We start from the raw sequence: 18,013 nt of genomic DNA, 5'->3' as shown, positions 1-18,013 counted from the left end.
TTAGCTGTCACAAAGATGGTTTTTCTCCATTTTGCATTCTGTTCAGATTTTTTTCAATGCTGTTCTAGTTGAAAGCTTGATAGTCTAATAGAGTTGCTTGTCATATAAAATGTGAGTATACAACTAGAGAAAAACTAATTTTTGTGGAAAATCATCCTGTAAAGGTATACATTACTTAAATGAATATAGACATACTATAATAAATTATGCCTTTTTATTGGACCTTTAAATAATATCCAATATATTTTGAAGTTCAGAGTTCATTATCTATAATATTATCACTACTTTCTTTCAGGTTATAATAACATTGGAATATATTACAGTCACAGAATCTCAAGATCCAGAGGCCAATTAAAGTTGAGATATAAAAGAATTTTTTCATAATAGAATTTCAGTGTAATCTTGTGAGACACCTTTAGTCAGAGTGATGCCATTTGAGAATCCTTATTAACTTCACAAAAATTATATAAAAATAAATGAATCATGCCAAATAGAAATGAATAGAAGATTTATATAAATTATTTTGGGCATTATTGCTGTTTTTAGGAATTAAGAGCACTCTTAGTCATTTTCCCCATTGTACAGCCTACCTATTTCCTTCCAGCCAAAAAGCTTTGTGCACACTATTTCTTCCATGAGAAATGTTTTTAGTTTGACTTAATATTGCTTCAGGTATCTGCTACTTCCTCCTCAGAGATGCTCTCACTCATTCTCCAGATCAATTATTATTTGTCAATAGATTTGTGCTCTGCTAGACTATTAAGCCTATGAGGACCAAGAGCAAGTCAACTTTCAGTGCCATATCTAACACAAAGTACATCAGCAATAAATATTTGCTAGTGAATTTAGGATATAACCAGCATATAAGCAGCAGCAGCATCATTATTCTCACCACCAGCAGCATTATTTGACTTCATCTCGTCTTTATAAGTATTCATGAATAAAAGGCTGGGGATATCAATGCCCCATTTTTACCAATTTACATTAAGAATGGAGATCTTTTTGTATTTGGCATTTGAAGAGGGCCAAAGGAGGTATCTTCATAGGTACCTTTCCCATGACCACCTTAATGTTTATAACTTTTATAAGCACAATAAAACACGTTCTTTTTTTAAAGACAGCTCAAGTATAGAATATTGAATCTTTTAGGGGACACTGTTTCTAGATTGTCTGATCAATTTAATTTGTTTTATTATATTTTCCCATAAAACGAGCCTGCATTTATCCCTTCCCAGTATATATCTGTCTTTCTCATTAGAATATGAGACCAGTGGGGTGCCTGGCTGGAACAGTCAGGGCATATGACTCCTGATCTCAAGGTCCTGAGTTCAAGCCCCACGTTGGGCATAGAGCTTACTTTAAAAAAAAAAAAAAAAAAGATTATGAGACCAGTGAGATTTTGAACCCATGTCTGTCATTTTTACCAGGGCTTACCATTAGCCTTAAAAAAAGCAGGGACTCAAAAACCAGGGAAACAATGAGTAGCTTTTATTTCATACAAACAGAGATAATGGAGTCAAAAAGACCTGCTGGGAAAATTCTTTAAATATACAGAGGATGCCATTTAGATCAGTCATCAGGCAGACATGCCTGCAAGAGGAAAGGCCAACAATATATTGAAGTGATTATATGATAGAAGAAATGGCATTAGGTTGCTCTTGAAACCCTACCAAAAGTTGAAAGACTTTGTGCCCTGAGGGTCCAGGAGCCTCCTTAGTGCAGGTTCAATGTAGAGTAGATTATTCATTTGTTCTATCATTCAGCAACTCTGTACTGACCATCTATCATTTGTCAGGTGTGATTCTAGTTGTGGGATACAACTAATCATTACTGCTGTTAATATAGCTTGATCAAATATTCAATGCACAAGTCACTAAATACTATGAATTACAGTCATAAGCAACCCACTTACCTTCCAAAAAAGGTGTCGATGATGTTATGGCTTGAATTCCTCATTTAGCTTGCCTTGCCCTGTTCCATTGAAGAGGACATGAAAACTACATGTTGAGGGTCAAGATGTTCCTCTTATCTAGCTCTCCATTCCCAGAGCCAAATGCAAAGTTTGGCATACTTAGGGAACTCAGTAAATGGGACTTCACAAGAAATGAATTTGTTTAAACCAGCTCAGTTTATTTGGGTGACTTTGAAGAAATCACATCACTCTTTAGCCTCAGTTTCTCTACCTAACAAGCGGGAAGATGTCTATTCCATAGTGGTTTTATTTCTTTTGAGGGATAAATAAATAAGATAATGGAAATCACTTAGTATAATTCTTGGAGTATAGTAAATACACAGAAATAATTAACTATTATTTTATTAGAAATAATTTTATTACTACTTTCATAATTATTAATAGTTCTTATGTCAAAGGATGATTTTGAAGATGAAATTAAACTTTGAAAGTGATTCTTTTTTAACTCTAAATAATGATTGATTAGCCTGAGGCAGGCTGACTCATGAATCACTATTTAAGAACCCTTTCCTTGAAAAATGTTGTTGGTAGTCTAAAGGATATCATTCAATTAAATTCTTCCCATGAAATCTAAAACATCACTCGTAGTGAGTGAGGCCACTGAGCAGGCTCATTAATTCTATCAGATGACTAAGGAACCATCTGGTGCCTGCCACCCATAATTGACATGGCAGCAAAAACAATCCACCATGATGATGGCCTCACAGTAGTTTCCAAGTTGATACATATTGTCTAATTTTAACTTGTATAGTAAAAATTAATCTCACCTTTTATCAATGTGCTTTTACAATTGGAAAAAAACAAAACAAAACAAAACAAAACCAAAGATGGACCAGTGACAGCACATGGCAATTTTTATCATTTGTAAAGAAAAGAGAAGTAATGTTGGCTACATGTTATTTGTAAGTACTTATAGACCCTTTGTGTAAAAATTTGTCAGGATGGAGGCTGATTCAAAAACAATTTAATAAAATGTACAAAAATAGTAGTAACTACATTTTATATACTACTTAATGTGTGCCAGGCACACTATAAATCATTTAAACTGTATTATATTGTTTAACTATTTGGATAACATTAGTTACCACAAATTATCATCTTCATTTCACAGATAAGGAAACTAAGAACTGGGTGGGGTGGGGGGGGAATTCCTTAAGATCAAATACATAGTTAGTAAATAGCAGATAGGATATCAAAAATCAAAACAAAAAACAGGTATCAGTGATGTTCAAATCTCAGATCTTAATTATGACCCTGCATTAGCTCAAAATAATAGCTCTACCTAAATATATGTTATTAAAAGACTTTTTATAAGTAATCATTGAGATTTCTACTTTTTTAAAGGAACAATGTTCCTAAAAATCCTGAGTTATTAACCTGCATAACAGCTATATAATCAAAAAAATCCTCTTTAATTTGTGACTTCACTGATTTGTCAGATTTATCTGGTTTTCAATGTATTTCAGTCTTTTATTGTCAAACTTTCTAACAAGATCAAACTCATGAAAACAACACGACAGTTCTGACAGGCATCTGTTTACTTCTCAGTTTGTTTCTTTGTTCTGATTCACTGGTCTGAAGAATTCCGGATTTAAGTAGCAAAGAGGGCAAATGTGAACAGCACACTAAACTCTCCATCTTATTGGAACTCTTAACATTACATACTCTCAGTGGCACTTTCTAGTTGTAAATTAAATTATTCCAGAATAATTGTCTTTAAGACTCATAATGGGGGAGAAGGATTGTTACTGCGTGTTGACTACACACAAGAGTTGATGAGCAATCAATGAGTGATCATCAGTGCACGATACTATCTCATTCAACAGTCCAGTGAAATACAGGAAAAAAAAGAAAACAAACACAAAGATAACTCATGGAGAAAAGAGATCAATATCAATTATGAAAAATTATGCATAAATAAAAATATTGCCTTTTACCAATTCAGAAGCTTCTGAAAGGTAATTTTCACCATCACTATTTTTTTTTTTTACATATTCCCAACACAGTGATACACTTTGATTAAAACAGTAAAAATAACTGGATTTAATGTTAAATGATTTTCACTCGACTTTTATGAAGAAAAAATGTCATCAGTATTGACTGGTACCATGAATCTTATATAAAGAATGTTGGTGAGCTGTTCTAGAATTAGAGCCCATCCACCATCACTTGCATTTCCTATAACTAAGTGGGTTCTATGTCATGGAAGCTGATGCTTAGAAAGATTAAGACTCAATTTATTTTACTCGACTATATTTATAGAAATTAAAAGCTGGATAAGTCTTTGGAAATTCTCCTTCTATGTATAGACCAGAAAACTGAGGTTCTATAAGGTGAGATGGCTTGCTTAAGTTAATCAAGGCAATACCTCTTCTAAATTCAGGTATTCTACTTCCTATTTCCCAAACAGTGACCCATAAAATATGACCATAACAAGTGCTCTGAAAAGGAAGAATTCTAAGGAAATAAAATAATGGTAAGTATATCAATTAATGACTTCCATTTGAAATTACCATGTACTATATATATATAATATATATATATATTATATATATATATATATATAATATATATATTAACTATATATAATATATATATATCAACTATATATATAATATATATTGACTATACTAGATATATGTACTATATATAATATATATATTAACTATATATATAATATATATATTAACTATATATATAATATATATTAACTATAATATGTATAGTTAATACATTAACTATATATAATATATATTAACTATATATAATATATATATTAACTATATAGATTATTGATTTTTAATAGATAAGCTGTTCCCATAGTGTAAATATCAAAAAAATATACAAAATCATATAACCAAAAACATTTCCCTTTTATTCTTACTCTATCTGCTTAGTTACTGACTTTCCCCTCCATGTCTGACCTCAGGTGGTACTGCCATTAGGTTCTTAGATATTCTCCCAGAATGCTTTTATATAAAAGCAAATGTGAATAACTATTTTTTAAATGTTTATTTATTTTCGAGAAAGAGAGAGACAGAGTGTGAGCAGGGGGTGGGGGACAGAGAGAGAGGGAGACACAAAATCTGAAGCAGGCTACAGAACTGTCAGCACAGAGCACAATGTGGGGCTCGAACCAAAGAACTATGAGATCGTGACTTCAGCCAAAGTCAGACACTCAACTGATTGAGCCACCCAGGCTCATGAATAGTTTTTTTTTATTACAACCCTTTTAGACAATCGGTGGCACATACTTCAGGTATTTCCTTTTTTCATTAAACTATATGTATGGCAGATTATTCTATATCAGGATACAGAGCTTCCTCATTCTTTTGTATAGCTATGTTACTTTTTCTATCATGGACGTACTGGGCAATTATGGTATTTCCAAGCTTTTGCTAGTACATACAATGGACAATAAATAGCTTTGTACACATCACCATTTCGTACATGTGTATGTATAGAATAAACGTGTAGAAGTAGAATATCTGGGTTAAATGTATGTGCACTGGTAATTAGTAAAACACAGAAGTTGTACTAATAATGTGTGAAAGTATCAGTCTTTCCACAGGTACAGAATTGACACAACTTAGAATCTTCTAATCATGTCATTTTTAAAAAAAAGGCATTCGAGCATTGTTCCAATATGTTTTTCTCTTATTAGAGTTAAGTTTAAGCAACTTGCCATATGTTTAAGATCATTTTTCTTTCCTTTTCTGTAAACTTACTAGTCAAAGGTTCCACTATTTCTGATTATTTTGTTATAAATTTGTAGGCATTCTTTATATATTAGAGAGAATGGTACTTTGTATTTGATAGTAAATGAAAATATTTTCACAGTTTGTTATTATGTTTTGAATTTGTTTGAACATCTTTGTTATATAAACTTATAAAATGTGGTGATACTTATCATTTTTAAATGGATGTGGGATTTAGAAACATAGAAAGATCTTCCTTATTAGATTAAATCTTTGATCTATTTGTAATTTGCCTTAGCCTATAGTGTGAGTCATATATTAATCTTGATTTTTTTCTGTCCAGCTGTCTGTCCATTTGTCAAAGCACAATATAATAAATAGGTCATCTTTTACTACTGATCTGAGATGCCATGTCAAATCATATGCTAAATTAACTTATGTGACTGAATTTATTTGTGGTCTTTATTTTGTTTCATTGGCCCCTGTAAGCTTATGTGTCAGTACTACACTTATTTATTAGAAACTTATACGAAACGTTGAAAAAAGAAATTGAGGAAGACAGCAATAAATAGAAATATATCCATGCTCATGGATTAAAAGAATTAATATTGTCAAAATGTCCATATTACCCAAAGTGACCTACAGATTTGATGCAATCCCTGTTAATATTATAATGGGATTTTTTTTCATGAAAATAGGATAAACAATCTTAAAATTCATAAGAAATAGTGAAAGACACAAAACAGTCCAACAATGCTGAGCCAAAAGAACAAGCTGGAGGCATCATGTTACCTGGTTTCAAAATATGCTATAAATCTATAACAATCAAAACAGCATGTGCCTGACATAAAAAGAAATACATATACCAATGGAACACAATAGCTCAGAAATAAATCCATGCATTTACAGTTAATTGATCTTTGACTAAGTTTCCAAGAATATGCAATGAGTAAAGGACAGTTTCTTCAATAAATGGTGGTGGGAAAACTGGATATCTATATGCAGAAGACTGAAATTGCACTCTTTTTTCACACTGTACACACAAATCTAGTCAAAATGGATTAAAGACTTAAATATAAGACCAGAAACTGAAAAGATGATGGAAGAAAATATAGGAAAAAGTTTCTTGACATTCATTTAGGTAATGATGTTTTTAATATGACTCTAAAAGCACAGAAACAGAAGCAAAAACAGACAAATGGGATTGTACCAAATTAAAAGGCTTTTGCACAACAAACAAAAACAACCAAGTGAAGAGACAATCTACAAAACAGGAGAAAATATTTGCAAACCATACACCTGACAAGGGATTAATATCCAAGATATATAAAGGAACTCAACCCAAGAGCAAACAAACAAACCAATTAAAAAACAGGCAAAGAGGGGCGCCTGGGTGGCTCAGTTAGTTAAGCATCCAACTTTGGCTCGGGTCATAATTACACAGTTCACGAATTGGAGCCCTGCGACGGGCTCTGTGGTGACAGCTCAGGACCTCGAGCCTGCTTCAGATTCTGTGTCTCCCTTTCTCTCTGCCCCTCCCCCACTCATGTTCTGTCTCTCACTCTCTCAAAAATAAACATTAAAAAATTTAAAAGTAAATAACTAAAAATAAAAACAGGCAAAGGACCTTAATAGACATTTTTCAAAAGAATATAGACAGATGTCCAACAGTTATATGAAAAAATTACTCAAAGTCATTAATCATCTGGAAATGCAAATCAAAACAATGAGATACCACCTCACATCTGTTAGAATAAAAAAGATAAGAAATAACAAGTGTTGGTGAGGATATGAAGAGAGAGGGAACCTTTGTACACTGTTGGGAATATAAACTTGCACAGTCATTATGGACAGGTATAGAGATCCCTCAAAAAATTAAAAATAGAACTGTATGATCCAGCAATCCCACTTCTGGGTACATATCCAAAAGAAGGGAAATCATCTCCTCAAAGATTTATCTGCACTCCATGTTCATCACAACATTATTCACAATAACCAAGATATGAAATCAACCTACTTGTTTATTGACCAGTGAATGGATAAAGAACATATGGCATATTTATGCAATGGAATATGTTCAGCCATAAAAAAGAAAGACGTCCTGTTTGTGACCATAGCAATGAACCTGGAGGACATTATGCCAAATGGAATGAGCCAAGCACACAAAGTCAAACACTGTATCATTTCACTTATACATAAATCTGAAAAAGTCAAACTCAGAAGCAGAAAGTGGAATGGTGATTGCTAGGAGCTGGGGGTGGAGGAAATGAGAAAATGTTGGTCAAATAATATAAACTTTCCGTTATACAGGGTGAACACATTTTGAAGAGGTAAAGTACAGCACGGTAACTATAGTTAATAACACTGTACTATATAACTGAAACTTGTTAAGAGAGTAAATTTTAATTGTTCTTACCACACACCAAAAATGATAACCGTTTGAGATGATGGATATGTTAAGTAGCTTGATGGTGGTAACTATTTTACAATGTACACATATATCACAATATCAGGTTATACACTGTGAATATATGTAACTTTTATTTGCCAATTATATCTCAATAAAACTAGGGGGAAAAAGTAAAAAAGAAAGTAAAAAAAAAGCGGGGGGGACTTAGGTCCCTGAAAAAGTGAGATTGCACACATTGTTTTCCCCTTATTGTTTTTAATTTTTTAGAATTTTCCTAACTATTTTAGTTCTTTTTCCACATAAATTTTAGAATTAGTTCATTTAGTAAAAAAATTAAATAAAATAATAATAATAGTAATAAATAGCCTAAATAGCCTACCGGTGTCTGGTATTTTCATTGGTACTGTATTACCTTATGAATAAACTTAAAAATAACTGTATTTTATTTTTTTAATGTTTATTTATTTTTGAGAGAGAGAGAGAGCGTGAACAGGAAAGGGGCAGAGAGAGAGGGAGACACAGAATTGGAAGCAGGCTCCAGGCTCTGAATTGATAGCACAAACCCGACGCAGGGCTCGAACTCATGAGCTGTGAGATCATGACCTGAGCTGAAGTTGGATGCTTAACTGACTGAGCCACCCAGGCACCCTTACAAAAATAACTGTATTTATTTTAATGTGTCATTCTAGTCAAGAATATATCTTTCCTTCCTTTCAAGACTTCGTGTTGGCAATGATTGTTTAAAAGTTTGTTTCCTAGAAATCCTGTGCATTTCATATTGTGCACATTCCTAGAAACAGCTATTATGTTGGTATTTTGAATGAGATAATTTATTCCAGTATATTGTATATGAAAATTATTAATTTATATATATTGATTTGGCACATCTATGTCCTATAATATTGCTTTATATTTGTGTTAGGTTTTTAGTTAATTCTCTTGGGTTTTCCAGGTATACAATTGTGCCACCTTCAAATTTAATAGATTTGTCCACTACTTTATTTTTTCTTCTAAGTTTTTTAAATTGTATTGACTAGTACCTAAATATTTAATAATAGCAATAAAAGTGGTCACTTGTCATTCTTTTTTTTTTTTTTTTTTTACAGTAATAGACATGTCTCCAAATGGTTCCCCATCAAGCATGATGGTGGATTTGGGGCTGAGATTGATATATTTTATAGAGTGAAAGAAATACCTATAGAACCATGTTATGCTTATTGTTTTTATCTAAAATGTTGTTAAATTCTCAGTTACTATAGAAATGATATGTGATTTTTCTTATAAATTTTGGTAAATTATGTTAATATTGAAACATTCTTCATTTCTTGGGAAAAATAACACTCAAGACAACTACATTTTTAAGAAGCTGTCAGTTTCTGTATATTAATATTACATTAATAATTTTCACACAACTGTACATAAAGTTGCTCTATAATTTTCTTTTTTGATATAGTTATCAGATATTTGTATCCAGGTTATACTTATTTTTACAGGATTTAGAAATATTTCTTCTTTGTGATAGTTTAACTGTGTTTTGAGTAAGCTTTCAGTTCATACAGAAATTAAATTTGCTACAATACTGTATCTTTTTTGTTTTCTAATTAATAGATGTTTACTGTAACTTAATTGGCAATCAGAATGCTTGAGCTTTTCAAAGTTCAAACCTATTGTAAAAGCATGGAATTTATCTTTCTAAGTGATATTATGAGCATATTCATATGAACCAATCCCCTTTTACACATACTGTTAATTACTAAAGAAGGGGATGGGAGAAAAATATGGATTCACTTCCTATTCATCATGATAGACAACAAAAGAAGAGAGAATTCAATAAAGGAATGATAACATAAAAGAAAATAGCTCTGAACTTCACCCCTTAAAACACTGAGTAGATATTTTTATTAAGTTGTTCTATCAATGTGTTGAAAGTTAATTTATCATTAAAAACATCTGAGGTTTTTTTCCTTCAGATTTTAACCAATCAGAGCACATATATGTTCCCTGCAATTTGGGAAAACAGTGAATTATTCCCTTACTTCTTGTGAGAAAATGATGCCATTTGTCACAGGCTGGCTAGCTGCTTTCACTGGGCATTTGGATCAGTCTTCCCTCTATGGTTTGGCCAATGAAGAAATATTTCTTGGTGACACATTTCAGAGACAGCTGGTATGGAATCTTCTTAACAGAACAAGATGAGAGAAGCTGCAAACCATAGTCCATTTCTCTTTAGGCTTCCTGCATCTGAGGGAATTGTGTGGCCTCAATTTCAAGTAAGTTTGAAGATGTGAGTGTTAACTCATTGTGTAGAAATTTTAATTTCTGGGTTGACATTCTATTTTACACATGAATGATCAAAATTTTGGAAACTGCACAAATTATAATCCAAAAAAAGGGGAAGCACTAGTTTCAATTAGCAAATTTAGAGGGAAACTGAGTTTTATGACATTGAAAGGGACAGAGGATTATATGATTATACCCATGGATCCCAAATGCTCAATTTTATGCTTACAATGTCTGAAATCTTGCATAATTTTATCTATTTATTAGAAGCTAGACATTCAAAAACAAAACAGACAATCACTTTGTTTCATACATATGTTATTGGTTTTTTTTATGTCACTGACAGGAATTTTTTCTTACATTAAAAAAGACCATTGCAGTCTGGATTGTCTATTTTCATTCAAGATTTCTTCTAATTAAGAATTTTTTTTTTCTTGCATCAGAAACAAGACACCTTGGGGCACCTGGATGGCTCAGTCAGTTAAGTGCCCAACTCTTTTTTTTTTAACATTTTTATTTATTTTCGAGAGACAGAGAGAGACAGAACACAAGCAGGGAAGAAGCAGAGAGAGGAAGACACAGAATCAGAAGCAGGCTCCAGGCTCTGAGCTGTCAGCACAGAGCTCAATGTGGGGTTCGAATTCACAAACCACAAGATCATGACCTGAGCTGAAGATGGACGCTTACCCGACTGAGCCACCCAGGCATCCCTAAGTGTCCAATTCTTGATCTTAGCTCAGGTCATGACTCATGGTTTGTGAATTCGAACCCCACATTGGGCTCTGTGCTCATGGCATAGAGGCTGCTTAAGATTCTCTCTCCCTCTCTCTCTCTGCCCCTCCTCTGCGTATGCTCTCTCTCAAAATAAATAAACTTAAAAAAAAAAAAGAAACAAGGCTCCTATGAAAAGAAAAAAAAATCACTCAAGAAAAAAAAATAATAAAGCTCTTTAAAATAATTACATCCCATTTCCATTTGGAAATCCAAAAGGCAGATGTCATCCTTTACATTGACAGATGCCACGGAATGCAGTAATCCACACAGGCTTCTCTTTCTACAACATATACAACAAAGTGTTTCAAAACACAGTTTGTTTCAGACAAACTCTTTAATATAAATATATATGTCTGACATCTGTGTTTTACAGGTAGTCCTTCTACAAGCAATTGACTCTAATATTTTCCTAGACAACAATCCTAAATTGCCGAAATATTGGAAGATACTATTGAATAGTGTTTTCTTACCCTGGCAGTAGATTGATTTTTTGAACAAGGTGTGGCAAATTCTAATTTGGGGGCTACAAGGGATTATTGATATCCTATACATATTTAACTTCCTCAAATACAATGTTTAACAAAAAAAGGGATGAAAATAACCATATACTTTATAGGATGTAATGCTTATAAATCAGAATATACCTTAGCTATTTAAAAGCATTCTTTGGTATTGATGAATGAAAATCTCTGCTCTGTATTATTTTATGGAGCTGCTGCTCACCATGCAAGTATCCAAGAATGAGAAAACATATCTAACCCATTGTGTCTTATAGCAAGGAAAAGAGTGACCATTTTGCATGGGGTGGAGAATAGGATAACTCAGCTAGTATAGTCACAAATACCAAACACTTAGATTTTAGCAGGCAACTGATACCAATGAAAATATTATTGTTACAATGCACAGCAAAACACCTATACTGAAAATTTTGTTCATTCGGATTTAGATGGAGCTGTTTCCCAACTTATTTCATTAAAAAAAATCAATAGTTTTGTTGAATCTAACACGGGATAGAGTAGGATATATGGGATTATAGATGAGAGTTTTGAATATTTCAAAACAATGAAGCAAGCAATACTCTTATACATGTTGGCACAGGGTAACCAGTTCCACATATTTGTAAAGCCCTCTCAACATTACTTGTCATCATTTTGATGGACATATTATCTGACTTAGAAAAATGTACTCAGAATATATACTTTAGATGCAATCACATATATTCATGAAAAAAGTAAGCTTAAGAATATCATTGTCTGCATTTTTATAAGAACAAAAGATTAGAAAACCCTAGATGTAGTTTAGTAAAGCTGAATAAATTATGGTAATTGATAAAAGAGAATACTATCATGTAGCCACAGGGAGTAGGGGGAAGAGACAGCTCACTACGCAGTGATACAGGACAAACTTTAAGATGTGTCATTAAACCAAAATAAGGAGGAGAAAACTGAATTTAATTTAGCACCATTTGTATGAAAATGACAAAATGAGATTGGTATAGACATATTCCTAAGTAAGTTTAGTATAACCTATTTCTTCAAGGAATCCCAAAGAGCTGTTCTCTGGTCAGAGTAACTCAGAGACTGTGAAAGTAGCTGGGAATTAAGGGAGGGACAAGACACAAGAAAGTGTGTGGAACACATTCTGGAGGGAACTTCCTTTCTAGTGAGAACTGAGATGGTGGTTCTGGGCAAACAGCCAGAGAAGAGTCTTTAGTCAAGTATCTAGTTTTTGTTTACATCAGCTTTAAACAGGCATATATTATAAACATTGGGGTACACGTGCTCCTATGCATCAGTACTCCTGTATATCCTTGGGTAAATTCCTAGCAGAGCTATTGCTGGGTCATAGGGTAGATCTATTTTGAAATTTTTGAAGAACATCCACACTGTTTTCCAGAGTGGTGGGAGGGAGGGGAGGGTGGGTGATGGGTATTGAGGAGGGCACCTGTTGGGATGAGCACTGGGTGTTGTATGGAAACCAATTTGACAATAAATTTCATATTTAAAAAAAATAAAAATGAAATAAAATAAACAGGCATATATTCAGACTGATTCCTTCTCTTTCAGCAGAGATCTCCTTGAAGTATAAATCTGAACTTTCAGCTATCTTTCATATTAAGGAGAAAAAAAGAAAACTGTCCAAACACAGGTTTTCTTCAACTGTGTTCTTTATCTATGTTCCTTGCAATCTTGTCTTATCTCAATTTGACAGGACACACATCTGGTACCTAGCTGTGGTGCTTATTCACCAAGAGAAGCTAAGAAGAGAATTGGTTTATGGTTGGCACTGACATTTGACCCATCCTAAGGGCTCAACATGACAATTAAAGTTAATGTTCTCTGATTAGTCTTTTGTCTCCTCCCAGTAGACCAGATTTAAAGAAAATTAGTTTCTCAAGGGTGATGCAACAAACATTAGGGTAACTATGATAAATGCAATTATCTAATGTTATTGAATTTGTCACTAGCTTAAGGAGGTGGTTCTAACCCATGTTATGTGTGTTTAGTGAAAGAGTGAGTGAGGAGCAAATGAGTGTGTGTGTCGGGGGGGGGTACGGTGCTTGGCTTGTTGTCCTTGTTGGCTGCTCCCTGGGCCAGGGGAACTGAGCCACAACCATGACATTGAGGTGGAGAGCAAAAAAGAGCAACTGAGGTTTCAATCTGCCTATGACAAACAGGCTCTTCATAACACACTGGAATGAAAACATAGGAACCACATCAAAGATGGCTTTCACGGGTTGTGGGACTTGGTCCTGTCACTCCAAGGACAGCAGGCACTCTGGGCCGAAATCCCAGACAAAGCCACAGAGTATATCCAGCATACGCAAAGGAAAAACCACACACACCAGCAGGATACTGATGACCTCGAGTGGCAGAACGCTCTTTTGGAGCCAGCAAGTCCTTGCGTTGGAAGAGGCGAGGTCGAATGTCCAAATTCAGACCAACTACCCCTGCTCAGACAACCATCTGTACACCAATGCCAAGGGCAGCACTACTCATACCTTTGATAGACGCTCAGACTCCAGCTCGATGTCAGAGTCCAAAGCAGGAAGAAGTGTCAGAGGGAGGCCAGTTAAGCTCCGCCGGACAGGCCAGCAATACAAACTGTCTCCTCCAGCATCTCACCCTACTTTCTTTCAGTTTATGCTTAGAATCTTCAGAACTGTATTAGAGACTCTTTTTTTCCTCTTACTCCCTTTTTATTTTTAAGTTCCTTTTTACATAGAAGCTCTTAGGCAACAGCTCTCCTTCTCCTTCCCCATTTCCACCTTATTGATTTATTTGTTTTTTAACATTTCCCTTCAGGGATTCCCTGTCCACACTAGGAATTTTTAAGCCCAAACAACGCAACTTGGCAGCTTTTTTTCTCTGTGGAGGACACATGGCCACCTGGACCTCTGAGCACATAGTGCCGTGACTATGGATACAAGCTCCTCCAGCCCTCCAGGGCACCGGCCCAGGGGAATCCTGCCTCTCTGTCTTTCCTCCCAGGCCATTCTCAGCTCTGTTTGATAGACTTTGTGAATCTGTGGACTGCTCTACTTCAAGAAGATGACCACTTTTGGGTGCCTGGGTGGCTTAGACAGTTAAGTGTCTAACTTTGGCTCAGGTCATGATGTCAGAGTTCGTGAGTTTGAGTCCCATGACTGGCTCCGTGGTGACAGCTCAGAGCCTGGAACCTATTTCAGATTCAGTGTCTCCCTCTCTCTCTGCCCCTCCCTGACTCACACTCTGTCTCTCTCTCAAAAATAAATAAACATTAAAAAAATTAAAAGACAAAAAAGAAGAAGATGATCAGTTTGGAGTGATCAGCATTAAACCCCCTTCTTTTAATGATTTTTTTTTTTCCTAAAAAGCTATTCATCACTGGTATTGAAAGACCAGACCCTTGAAGAAGTTTGCAGTATAAGAACAAATGGGGACAGATTTGCAGCACAGAGACTTTGGCTTGTCTCACTCCTGCTTCTCTCAGCTACCTTAGGGAGGGCCACACGTCACATGTAGTATATGTGGGGGACAGCTGGCAGCGGTAAAGTGGAAGCCACGTGGGGTAGAGGGGCGCAGTAGTGGATGGGACAAGGAGGGAGGATCGGGTCAGGTAGAAGTTTTGTACTGACAGCCACTGATGATGTTTTGGTATTTATCTCCTGCTACTGACTGGTATTTGAATCTGAGTGAACTGTCCCTATTTCTGATAATGTAGGTATTGCTAAGTGACAGATTCATAAAGTAATGATCAAATCTTAAAAAAAGAATTTGTTACTAAGCATTGGTTCCATGGATAAGAGCCATTACTGGAAAGCCCCTCTTTTTCAACAGTTGTTTCCTTGCTACACAAAAGTCATTGCATGACTGATCGAAACTTTGAAGAGGTTATTTGCTTCTAATTAGAGGTGGATGGATAGTCTGAATTCTTAGTAGTTCACTCATCAGTATTTTCTTCATTTTCTCCATGGAAAGAACACAAATCGTTTCATTGGCCAGTTTTCTGTTGATCTCCTACACAGTTCTTCTTTGATCTATATCATCCTTATGTTTTTCTAAATCTTGGGAATGACTAAATGGAATGCTTGTTGGATTGGATGCACTGAATTTACCACTAGCATTAAGGATGAAATGCTTATGTTTAGCATACATGTCTTGGCCTATTTTTGTAGGTTTTGGTTCTAATGACAGTTCAACTTTCAGATATTTCATACTGTTACTTTGGTCTGCTAGTTTATATGGTACTGCTGATGTTCTCTCTATTCACTGCTAGTGGTAAGGATGGAGAAAAGATTTCCCCAGTGATGGCCACTTGGTGTATGTTGGTGGAGGAGTGTAGTCTCTGGTTTTCACAGATGAAGATACTTCCCTGGCAGGACACTTGTTATGGCAGGACCACTCCTGTCTTTTGGAAATGGAGACTGATTCCCAGACTACTTGTTGCCTTGTGATGTGATCTCCCTAGAGGTCCTTCCACCCTATACTACTTCTTCCCCATCAGCTTCCCTGATGTCTCTAGACCACGTAAACAAGTCTCAGGTCCAGGGCCAGTGAGGAAAGTGTGTCATTATTGGTGAAACTCCAGATCAATCTCCTTTGCTGGTTCTACCAGGTTTAATCTGGTGTGTTAGGCACAGCTCCCATTCAGTCTAGGAAAGGAATGGGCATACTAGGAATGTTTTCTGTTCCTGGTTTGGGTGTTGTGAAATGACTTGTCTTCTCTTGATAGGAGGATGTAAGACAGCTTGGCACTCTGTTCCTCTAATCCTGGGACTCCAAAGCAGTTTGCTTTCTGGCTAGCAACTTTCAGAGATCTCCTTTGGTTGTCTCTTTCAATATTTCCAGGGTTTTTAGTTATATTTAGCAGTGAGGATAAGGGAGAAATGGGTCTCTGTCATATTGTCCTGCAACTGAGGTTTCAATAAATGTTAAGGCCAACAATGAGTTTCATGGTTTCTTTCTACAGATGCTCCTGAGATTCCTCCCTTGAAATATAATTGCATGGAGCACTAAAAAGAAATTTCCAAAGATATTGGATATTATAGTATTATTGACATTCCTTGTCTATAAAAGGCCATATTCTAGAAAAGTCTAGAAAATTCAAGGTAATAGCCTGGTGAAGGTAAAGAGAGAGAAGTGTGGAACCCCCTCTCTGATTACCATCAAGGGAATGGCTACTGGGTTTCTTAACTCCCATAAATTAAAATCTACCTGTTTATTCGAACTCTTGAGATAGTTTTTTAATCCAGTGAATAGTATTTCCCTAACTATTTACATTACTGTAGTAAAGATAGGTAGAGGCTATTTATATTGGTAATCATACTTAGGTGATCTTTTAACTTTTATCTTTTAATCCTTTAAAAATCATAAATTATTTCTTTAAAATTTTTTTAATGTTTATTCATTTTTTTGAGAGAGTGTTAAGTGGGGGAGGGGTAGAGAGAGAGGGAAACACAGAATATGAAGCAGACTCCAGGCTCTGAGCTGTCAGCACAGAGCCCAACACTGGGCTCCAACCCACGAACCATGAGATCATGACCCGAGCCGATGTCAAACACTTAACCAACTGAGCCACCCAGGAGCTCCATAAATTATTCCTTAATATTTAACTCAAGTTCTCAGTCCCTTAATGAAAGAATCATTCTCCTATCAAGACATTTTTCAATCAAATAGAATAGTCAATTAATTACTAAAAGTGTTAATTTTATCAGGAGCCCTGTTCACAGATCTCAAAGGAAGTTATTCAGTATAAAAATGGGTGAAAGGTAAGCTTTGTTTCAAAATGTTTATCTTTGAGGCAGTGGAAAACATTTTACTATTTTGCAAATGAGCCAGGTTTTTTGTTTGTTTGTTTATGTGTTTCTTTTTTCATAGTCAGCTTTTTATCCTGTCATTTTTATCTACTTCAAGCAGAAGGTGCTGGTATTGTTTCACATAACACACCAGAAAGTTTAAGATAAATGTGATAGATGCAGAGGAGGCTGACATACATAGTTTCTAAAAGAAGAAACTATAAAGAGACTGGCTTCTTTGTGGAGTTACTGAAATAACAAAAGATACTAAGGGTAATAATAAAAAATACTGCAAACGTGTCAAGAAAATTTTAGTACCTTTTTACACCTGAAACTAGACTACTATAAAACCGAACTTAGGAAACACCAATATTAAAAAAGAATTTTTAAAGTAGCCCTGTAAAATCGTTTAAATCAATTTTGGAAAATTTCAAATTATCTTCATAATTAAATAAGTCAATGCCTACATAGTCTATATTTTCCTTTAACTTCCCTATTTCTAGACAGCTTTAACCTGGCATGTTCCATCATCATGACTAATTCTGTTCAAATGCCGAGCTCACAAGGCTCCAGAAAAGGAGAAGTGAATTCATATTTAATGA

At 34.8% G+C, this 18,013-nt stretch overlaps 1 pseudogene; it reads left to right on the top strand.

The window, feature by feature from the left end:
• The window catches only part of LOC122230317, an 86,874-nt pseudogene extending 72,664 nt beyond the window's left edge, over nt 1–14,210 (top strand).
• Nucleotides 14,211–18,013: the final 3,803 nt, after the last annotated feature.

This window comes from Panthera leo, chromosome A1 (assembly GCF_018350215.1).
Source record: "Panthera leo isolate Ple1 chromosome A1, P.leo_Ple1_pat1.1, whole genome shotgun sequence".
NCBI classification, from domain to species: Eukaryota; Metazoa; Chordata; class Mammalia; order Carnivora; family Felidae; genus Panthera; species Panthera leo.
Note: the sequence above shows the minus strand (reverse complement) of the source record. Positions and strands in the feature narration are given on the sequence as shown.